We start from the raw sequence: 10,931 nt of genomic DNA, 5'->3' as shown, positions 1-10,931 counted from the left end.
AGCAAGGAAAAGAGCAGACTATTGATATACACACACACGAGTCCCAGAGAACTATGCCGATTGACAAAAATTCCCAGAAGGTTATATACTGCTGGATTCTATTTATATCACATTCTTTAAATGAGAGAAATCATACAAATGGAGAATAAATTTGTGGACGCCAGGGGTGTAAGAAGGAGGTAGGAGTGAAAGAGAATGGGCGTAGCTGTAAAAGGGCAACATGAAGGATCCTTGCGATGGAAATCTGTGTTCTGGCTGTATCAATGTGAATATCCTTGTGATATTGTATGGTGATTTTGCAAGATGTTACTGTTTTGGAGAAACTAGATAAAGGGTATATGGAATCCCTCTGCGTTACTTCTTACAATTGCATATTAATGTACAAATGCAAAATTTACCTCAAAATAAAATTTTAATTTTTTAAAAGTGGCAATTATAATTATGTAATGTATTTGTTAAATACTTTACTGCATATTCCTCCTGCCCTTTCTTTAATACTGACATAAAAGTAAATTCATTATGCATAGCTCATAATTTTAAAAGCCCAAGAATCACCCTCCTAAAATATATGTTAGCATCTTTGGCCTCTGACAAATCAACCGAAACTTTAATGGCATAAAACAAAAATGATTCCTTATTACTTTCATTTCTCATGGTTCTGAAAGTTGACTGGGCTCAGCTCGGTGGTTTTCACTCACGGTTTCTCATACAGTTGCCGTCAAACAATGACTGGTGCTGGATTTATTCAAAGCCTTCTTCATTCACATGTCTGATGTCTGGGCTAAAAAGATTCAAAAGAATGGGGGCTCCACCAGCATCTCTCTCTCTGCCTCTGTGCAGTTTCTCTAGGTGATCACTCAGCATGGCAGCTTCAGAGTAGCTAGATGTCTTACACGGTGGCTCAGGGCTCCAAAGCGATTATCCCAAGAGAGCGAACCAGGCAGAAGCTATGTTGCCTTTTTCCACCCAGACTTGGATNATACTATCTACAATCACTAAGTAAAAATGAAATACTTCAGTGTGAATCTAACAAACCATGCACAAAACTTGTATGCTGAAAACTATAAAATGCTACTGAAAGAAATCAAAGATCTAAATATTGTAAATGGAGAGATATACCATGTTCATGTATTTAAAGACTTAACATAATAAAGATGTCAATTCTTCCCAAATTGATATGCAGGTTTTGTTCAGTTCTCACCAAAACTGCACCAAATTTTTCTGTGAATATATATACAAGCTTATTCTAAAATTTATATGGAAAGGCATAGGAACCATAATATAAAAAATAACTGAAAAAGAATTAGGCGGGAGGATTTCATTTTAAGATTTCCTATATAGCTACAGAAATTAAGACTGTGGAATTGGCAGGTGGATAGACACACAGATCAATGGAACAGAATAAAGAACCCAGAAATAGGCCCACACAAATATGCCCAACTGATTTTTGACAAAGGTGCAAAAATAATTCAATGGACAAAAGATAGCCTTTTCAACAAATGGTAGTGGAACAATTGGACTTCCATAGGCCAAAAAAAAGCAACAACAAAAAATTAACCTCTACCTAAGTCTCACACTTTGTGCAAAAATTAATTCAAAATAATTCATGAACTTAAATGTACAGTATAAAACCGTAAGCTTTCAGAAAAAAAATAGGAGAAAATCTTCAGGATTCAAGGCTAGGCAAATAGTTCTTACACTTGATACTGGCATCACAAAACATAAAAGAACAACTAATAAAACAAATTGGACTTTATCAAAATTAAGAAATTTTGCTCTATGAAAGATACTGTGAATAAGACTGAAAGAAAAGCTACAGTCTGGGAGAAAATATTTGGAAATTAGACATCCAACAAAGGATTAGTATTTAGAATATATTAAGAATTCTCAAAACTAAACAGTAAAAAATAAACAATCTAATTAGAAAATGGGCGATAAAACAAAGAATCATTTCACTGAAGGGAAACTTGACGTACAGATGTCAAATAAGCACATGAAAAGATGTTCAACTGAACATCACTAGCCATTAGGAAAATGGAATTAAGACTACAATGAAATTGTGACAATATCAACTGCTCGTGAGGATGCAGAGAAATGGATCTCTTATACATTGCGGGTAGGGATGTAAAATGGTACGGCTGCTCTAGAAAACAGTTTGACAGCTTCTTTAAAAACCAAACATGCAACTACCATACTACCTGAAATTGTCCTCCCGGGCATTTGCCCCAGAGAAATGTAAACCTATGTTCCCACAAAAACTTGTACACAAATGCTTACAGCAGCTTTATTTATAACAACCCAAACTGGAAACTACCCAGATGTCCTTCATTGGGTGAATATTTTAAAAAGCTGTGGTACATCCACACCATGGAACACTACTCAGCAAGGAAAAGAGCAGACTATTGATATACACACACACGAGTCCCAGAGAACTATGCCGATAGACAGAAATTCCCAGAAGGTTATATACTGCTGGATTCTATTTATATCACATTCTTTAAATGAGAGAAATCATACAAATGGAGAATAGATTTGTGGACACCAGAGGTGTAAGAAGGAGGTAGGAGTGAAAGAGAATGGGCGTAGCTGTAAAAGGGCAACATGAAGGATCCTTGTGATGGAAATCTGTGTTCTGGCTGAATCAATGTGAATATCCTTGTGATATTGTATGGTGATTTTGCAAGATGTTACTGTTTTGGAGAAACTAGATAAAGGGTATATGGAATCCCTCTGTATTATTTCTTACAATTGCATATTAATGTACAAATGCAAAATTTACCTCAGAATAATATTTTAATTTTTTAAAATGGCAATTATAATTATGTAATGTATTTGTTACATATTTTGCTGCATATTCCTCCTGCCCTTTCTTTAATACTGACATAAAAGTAAATTCATTACGCATAGCTCATAATCTTAAAAGCCCAAGAATCACCCTCCTAAAATATATGTTAGCGTCTTTGGCCTCTGACAAATCAACCGGCATAAAACAAAAATGATTCCTTATTACTTTCATTTCTCATGGTTCTGAAAGTTGACTGAGCTCAGCTCGGTGGTTTTCACTCACGGTTTCTCATACAGTTGCCGTCAGACAATGACTGGTGCTGGATTTATTCAAAGGCTTCCTCATTCACATGTCTGGTGTCTGGGCTAAAAAGATTCAAAAGAACAGGGGCTCCACCAGCATCTCTCTCTCTGCCTCTGAGCAGTTTCTCTAGGTGATCACTCAGCATGGCAGCTTCAGAGTAGCTAGATGTCTTACACGGCGGCTCAGGGCTCCAAAGCAATTATCCCAAGAGAGCGAACCAGGCAGAAGCTATGTTGCCTTTTTCCACCCAGACTTGGATATCACGCCATGTCACTTCCACCATGTACTACTCTCTCTTCTCTCTCTCTCTCCCTCTCTCTCTCTCCCTCTCTCTCTCTCTCTCTCTCTCATCTTTCTTTTTTATAGCCCTTTTCTCACTTCCTCTCCCAAGACTCTATCTTCCATCCACCAGCAAGCACCAAATTCCTGTTATTTTCTTAGACAAAGAATTCTCTTTTTCCACTCATTCTTTATGATTTCATTTTTAGCAAAGGCAGAGAAGATAGGAGGAAGCATTCACCCTTCACAACCCAAAGAGGATTATTGTGGCAGATGGGAATATTGCTCCCAATTCGTCACTTTTCCTGTAATAATTACATAGCCTTGCCCTTTGCCATGCAACATTGCAGTGCTTTTTGCTAGAGTAAGCAGAGTATGATTCCCCATCCCACTGATGTGGGGCTTAGTCACATGACTTGATTTGACCAGAAGAATGTTAGTGGACATGATACAGCAGAGGCTTTAAATGGATTTTCTTGTTCTGGCTTGTCTCTCCCACTACATCCATCAGTTGTGAGAAGAACATGCGCCAGTTGGCCACAGGCGCCAGCATGAGAAGGCATGTGGAACAGACCCGAAGCTAACTTTCAACCACAGCAGCGCCCACCCAACCCGGTGGAGCCCAAGGGAGCCCAGTCAATAAGCTGTACTTACCCCCAAGTGTAAAAGAGGTTATAAGCAATTTGTGTTTCAATTAGCGATTTTTTTCCCTCTCTGTGGGTAAAGGGTTAACAAAATCCTCTCCTTTCTTTCTGCAGCAGGAGACCCAAACCCTTGACCTTGGTGTTACAAGGCTGTGCTCTAACCATCTGAGTTAACCAGCCAACCCAAAATCCTTTTCTCCCTGCATGAGGATTTGACTTCCTGTTTAGTTTATAGCTCTGTTCCTCTGGAAACCTGATAAATATCAAAAGTCAATTGTGTTACTAGGCAGCAATGCTTAGGCAAAAGAGATGCCTGAGAGATTGATTGCATCTGGGTATGAAGGACTATTAATACTGGATAAGAAGCCATAATTTGGGACTTCCATTCCACCAGAAGCCATCTGTATTAGTTTCCTGGGGCTTCCAAAACAAATTACCACAAACTAGGTGGCTTAAAACAGATTTTACTCTCTCTCACAGTTCTGGAGACTAAAAGTCTGAAATCAAGGTGTTGGTGGGACCATTCTTCCTCTGAAGTCACCAGGGAAGGTCCATCCTTGCTTCTAGCTTGTGGTGGTTGCTGGCAATCCTTGGGTTCCAAGGCATGTAGATGCATTGCTGCAATCTCGCCTCTCTCCTCACATGGCTGCTGCCCTGTGTGTCTGTGTCTCTTCTCTCCTTATAAGGACACCAGTTGCATTAGATGAAGGGCTACTCCAGTATGACCTCACCTTAATAAATTACATCTGTAATGACTTTATTTCCAAATAAGGTCACATTCTGAAGTTTCAGGGTGGAGGTAGATTCTGAGGGGACACTATTAAACCCAGTGAAAAATTATTACTAAGATTTTACATGAGATATTGGCCTTCGTGGGACATGGGGCTTTTAAGCCAAGGTGTATGCCACAAGCACTAATCTCTCCTTACACCTGAGGTGTCACTGGTGAGCCAAAGATAATAAATAGCTCAGGGATGGCTACATGAACTGCTGCAAGGACTACTCCTGAAGGGGATGGGTGACACTGTCCTTCATGCAAGCCATGGTTCCTGTTACATCCTTCTAGGTGAATCTCATGCCAAGCATGGCCAGTGGTCTAAATGCTTAGTGAGTTTGAGTGCTGAGTTGGCCATTGCAATGTTACATCTTTAATTTAATAGTGCCAGGAGATTACTTCTATTTTCTGTTTTACTTTCTGCAGGTAGACAGACCCAATGTCCAAATTGATTACAGGCTAATCAATAAAGAGGGATGTATATGCTGGGATTGTATAGGTAGGAGGTTAAGTGAGGGCCTCAGTCATACGGACAACCAAATTCTATTTCCATAGCAGTAAAAAGCAACTCAAATTGTGTGCTTTTCTCATAAGGGACACGTGTTCAAGTGTAAGAAAAAGATACCATTACCAATTGGTCTTATTTAATTTTACTTTGGGTTGTGATAGCACATATTTATCCTCCATGGGTAAAAGAAAATAAAAGACTTAACTTGCACAGTAGCCTGATTCTACCCACCCACCCCGACCCCAACGCACACAAAAACACACACACAGAGAAAGAGATCATCAATTTTAAGAGCATCACTTGTTCATCTACAGCTGAGAGGCCCAAGAGTCTTCACCACGTAAAAGCGCTAAGAGACCATCAATCGCAGTTAATGAAGCACTTTTCATTGCTGAGAAATTGCAGGTGCAAGCATTTTTATGTAGTTATTGAAGATATAATACATTTTCCAATTGAGTAAGGGACGAAAATGGGTCCAATATATGCCTCTCGATTCTCACTGGATGAAACTGTTGGTGATGGCCATCCACACACCATTTCTAGTCCAGATCTACCACTCTGGATTTCTTTCAACTGGTTGTATGTGCCACACTCACTCTTGCCCCGTGTTCTTGCCGAAAATCCCTGAGCCTAGAATACTCTCTCCCTGCCCCACCCCCACTCCAAAGTAGCCCGTCTGTCTCCTACTCACCTTTACATCTCAGCTAAAATGACCCCAGTCACTAGTCACTGGAGGCCGCCTTTGGCCCACACAAGCAGGTGGGGTTCCCTGGCTATGGGGCTCCCGACTTCATGACATCTTATTTTCCTTAGTTAAATGGTCTTCCCAACTAGATGGTAGAGCAATGTTTACCTGCCTTCCTCACTGCTGTGTCCTCAGCAGGTATTACAGGGCTTGATGGGGGCAGAATTAGGATTTGTAGTAAGAAGGAAGGAAGGAAAGTTTACAATGACATAGTTAGACCTGAGACAATTATGTGGTCGATGTGACCAAATAGCCATGCCAGCAGGAAAAGTGTATTTTCAGGAGTACATTATGTAGGCTTTACCATGTGTATTGATCCGATTAGTAGCCTCTTGCTTTCACTTTGTTTATACATATGCCTTATAATCTCCAAGTCCTCTTAAAGCTAAAATTAGCCTTATGCAATATGAGGATGATAGCCCAAAGCCTTTGACCGAAGAGCTGACTAAGGACACTGACACAGTGTAACTGGACCCCAAAATCCAAGGGAGCTGGTCTTCATAGCTACATTAGGGACTCTGTGATGTATCAGGAAGGCGTGGAAGAGCAAGTGTCACAGGGGTCCTAAGGACCTCTGGAAGGAAGGATGAAAGGGACTTTAAGGCACATAATTAGATTCCCAGACACCGAGCTAATTACCTCTATGTCTGAAGAAGGACAGATAAAGGAAACTTCCCCAACCCCAGTGGTAGGTGCACCAGGAAAACAAGGACATCCTCAGAAGGTGGGAGAACAAGGACACAAGCTCTGCTCTGAAACCAAGAATCAGTCAGGAGAGAAAGTTTTCTAGCACATTCAGAGGGATTCCTCTCCAGTTCAATCCTGTGATGAGGAGCATGTTGACCTCTTTAAAGAAAGGATCCAGGAATCTGGAAAAGGAAGACCTGAGAGAACTTTCAAGTCTTCTAGGAGATGTCATCCGAGGTCATCAGAAGTGTTGACAAACTCAGAATTATGGACAGAATGAACTCTGGCCCTTGACAGGCATTAATTCAGCCCGTTGTTGTGTCCAAGGCAGAAATAGACGGAGCAGAGCTTGGATCTGTCAGAGCCCAAGCACTCACACCGAAGACCACCGAGCAGCGGCTGCAGCACTGAGCCAAGGGCCCGTGGCGGGGAGGCCTGCCTCGGTGTCCAGGCAGGGGAACAGGAAAGACATCCCCTATTTTAGCAGAGATGATTTAATGCAGGGGATTGGTAAGAGAGGTTTGGGAGCACTGTAAGGACACAGGGGAATCACTGTAGTGACACAAAGACAATAACTGCAGAAAGTGCTTTACCTCCTGGGATGGAGGAGCAAAGGGGAGAGCTTGAGGCCACTGTCACCAAGAAGCCTGGAAAACAGGCTCCCCTGAGCTGGTCAGAGGCCTCTGAGGTGAGCGTCCCCCTGTGGCATGAGGAGTCCTTGCTGAGCTAGACTCCCACCTCTGAGGAACGGGCACTGCCCAGTAGGTGCTGCTTCCTCAGGACCTTGAGGGAGAGCCTCAGCTGAGCTAGGATTTAGACCTCTAAGTAGGCAACACTGGTGACCACATGCTGGTCAGTGAGGGGCCTGATGAGGCTGCTCCTGCAAGTGTGAAAACTGCAACCAGCTGCTGCCCCTGGACCCCCCAACCACAGCTGCAAAGTTAAAGGACCATCATTAGGGACATGCTGACAGAAGCAGGAAGCAAGTGGGACAGATCAATTTCCTCCTCCTTCCTCTGGCCTTCCAGTCTCTCTCTAGCCCGCTCTATGTAAAGACTAACAGAAATCCAGCTGCAAAGGAGAAATATGGTTTGCAGCATCCCAGGCCCAGACTTCCAGAGCTGGGTTTGGAACTGAGAGACAATAGTTAATCATGAGCACAGCTACTGCCCCAGGAACTCAAGACTAGCACAGGTAGCTACCCCAGCACAGGGGGAAGCAGGAGAATGTGGCGTGTTCCCTGGCAGGCGGATCCACACGGAAGTTCTGGTGGCAGCTGAATTAGCATCCCAGGGAAATTGAGCGGAGGCTGAATTATAATTTGGGCTCTGAGTTTTTCCACTGTCCAATATAGCAAATATGGGTGACAGGTCCATCTTAGAAAGCATGCATTTATAGCATGCTACCTAATCACGCCTGTTGACTATTCATTATAATTCAGAAAAATTGAGCATTCCGATAGGTCTCATTCTTCTGATTAGTCTGTCATGCATGAGGAGTCCTTGCTGAGCTAGACTCCCACCTCTGAGGAACGGGCACTGCCCAGTAGGTGCTGCTTCCTCAGGACCTTGAGGGAGAGCCTCAGCTGAGCTAGGATTTAGACCTCTAAGTAGGCAACACTGGTGACCACATGCTGGTCAGTGAGGGGCCTGATGAGGCTGCTCCTGCAAGTGTGAAAACTGCAACCAGCTGCTGCCCCTGGACCCCCCAACCACTGCTGCAAAGTTAAAGGACCATCATTAGGGACATGCTGACAGAAGCAGGAAGCAAGTGGGACAGATCAATTTCCTGCTCCTTCCTCTGGCCTTCCAGTCTCTCTCTAGCCCGCTCTATGTAAAGACTAACAGAAATCCAGCTGCAAAGGAGAAATATGGTTTGCAGCATCCCAGGCCCAGACTTCCAGAGCTGGGTTTGGAACTGAGAGACAATAGTTAATCATGAGCACAGCTGCTGCCCCAGGAACTCAAGACTAGCACCGGTAGCTACCCCAGCACAGGGGGAAGCAGGAGAATGTGGCGTGTTCCCTGGCAGGCGGATCCACACGGAAGTTCTGGTGGCAGCTGAATTAGCATCCCAGGGAAATTGAGCGGAGGCTGAATTATAATTTGGGCTCTGAGTTTTTCCACTGTCCAATATAGCAAATATGGGTGACAGGTCCATCTTAGAAAGCATGCATTTATAGCATGCTACCTAATCACGCCTGTTGACTATTCATTATAATTCAGAAAAATTGAGCATTCCGATAGGTCTCATTCTTCTGATTAGTCTGTCATAGTCTGCATACAAGAGTTTCAGGGGGAAAAGACAGAATATGGGAGCACCCAAAGGGAAATCAACCCAGTACGCAGCTACCAAGAGGTGCAGACTCAGATGTGTCAGGAATTCTAGTCTGCCAAAGACATGAAGCTTGCTTGCCCCCACAAAAGGACAAAGCAAGACCCAGCCACAAGTTGGTTCTCAAATGTGACATGGAGCCAGCATAAGGAAAGACCCCATACCCCTTCCTCATCCCATGCTTTTATACAGAATGCCAGGGGCTCTCTCTAGCTGGGCTGCTGAGATGCTAGGACCTGGCTGTGGTCCTGGCTTATGGGTACAGCCCTCATCTGAGGAGAGCACCAGGCTCGCCCCAGCTGCGGGTGAAGGACTAAGGCCTCACCCTGCCTCTGGGTTATGTCCCCTCCCAGACAGGGTGGGCCAAATGCCTTTCCTGCTTGCCTTTGATGAAAGTAACTCCTCCAGGCTTCTTTTCCAAGAGAACAGGGGTCCTTAGATTAGATTTTAAAAATAAAATAAGAATCTGCTCCATGAAATGGAGATTAAATTTGACCTGGAATTAATGCCTACACATGCCAGACGGGGCCCTGTGAAATCTGCGCCTGGAAAAGTGGCTCAGGTCTCCCATCTCGTATTTAAGTGGCAGAAATCACTGCACCAATTCAGTTGTTTTGACAAGAGTGGGTAGAATCTAAATCTTGTGTCCTCTGCTGAAGCCAATTGTTACCTTTCAAAAAGAATGCTCTTCCAGATTCATAGGTCAGGTTGGGCAGGAGCCTCAGGGGGGCTTGCTGCTTACTAACAAAGTCCCTTGTTGTCCCAGCCACAGACAGCACCAGAAGCTGGAGTCCATGAGAGGCTATAACATACAGTACTTTGGTGGCTAAGAGATTATGCTCTGGGTATGTGGAGCTTCCATTCAAATCCCATGTTTACCACCCACTCATTGTGTGACTTGGACACATTACCTAGCCACTCACAGTGTTAGTGGAAAACTAGAAACAATCTGTGGTAGGACTTGGTCCCAGACCTGGCATATAGCAGCTCTTCAGCTGGGGTGATGCTACTAGTATCTGAGTAGAGTCCAAGATGCTGCTAAATGCCCTACAATGCACAGGATAGCTCCCGCAACAATTATCCAGCCCACAATGTCAGTACTGTCAAGGTCAACACACCCTGGTGTAGTTGCATCCAAGGATCAATTCCTAAACCAAAGAAAAGGGAAAACCATTATAAGACACAGGCATACAACCCCCTTACTGTCCAGGGCCAAAGGACGGAGATGTGCTAGGACCTTAGTTCATGCCACATGCACTGCAGACCCATATCCTGACTCCACCAGCCAAACCCATCATCATACGGTTACTGGTGCTGGCAAACCAATCTGGTTTCCACCACGTAGAGGAGGTCTGCTTGAGTCGGAAAGGCCAAAACAGTAAGGGTTTGTGGTTGGTGAGTCATTCAAAGAAAGGACATGCTTTCCTTCACTGACACACAATATCAAAGAAGAAAAGCAGAGAAATGGGTGAAATGGAAGTTCTACCACTTCTTTTCCATGGCTCTTAAAGACTTGATAATGTGAGTCATAGCCATCTGGTCATAGAAGGTCCTGCCTACTGGATGCCTGTGGGGTCTGGAGTTTGTCTGCATTAAATCACAGGTCTACCTTTTTCTGTGTGTGTGTGCCTCTTTTTTGTAATAATTATTTTCTTATTTTTATTTTATTTTATTTTATTTTGTCAATATACAATGTGGTTGATTATTGAAGCCCATTACCGAAACCTCCCTCCCCCCCTCTCCCCTTTCCCTCTCCACCCTCATATCTGTTCACTTGCCGTATCAACTTCAAGGAATTGCAATTGTTGTGTCTTCTTCCCTCCCCACTCCTGGTTTTTTTGTGTATTTATTTATTTATTTTTAGCTCCCAC

The sequence above is a fragment of the Galeopterus variegatus genome, unplaced genomic scaffold, assembly GCF_000696425.1.
Source record: "Galeopterus variegatus unplaced genomic scaffold, G_variegatus-3.0.2 Scaffold3617, whole genome shotgun sequence".
NCBI lineage: Eukaryota > Metazoa > Chordata > Mammalia > Dermoptera > Cynocephalidae > Galeopterus > Galeopterus variegatus.
The sequence above is the reverse complement of the archived record's forward strand: the minus strand, read 5'-3'. Positions refer to the sequence as shown.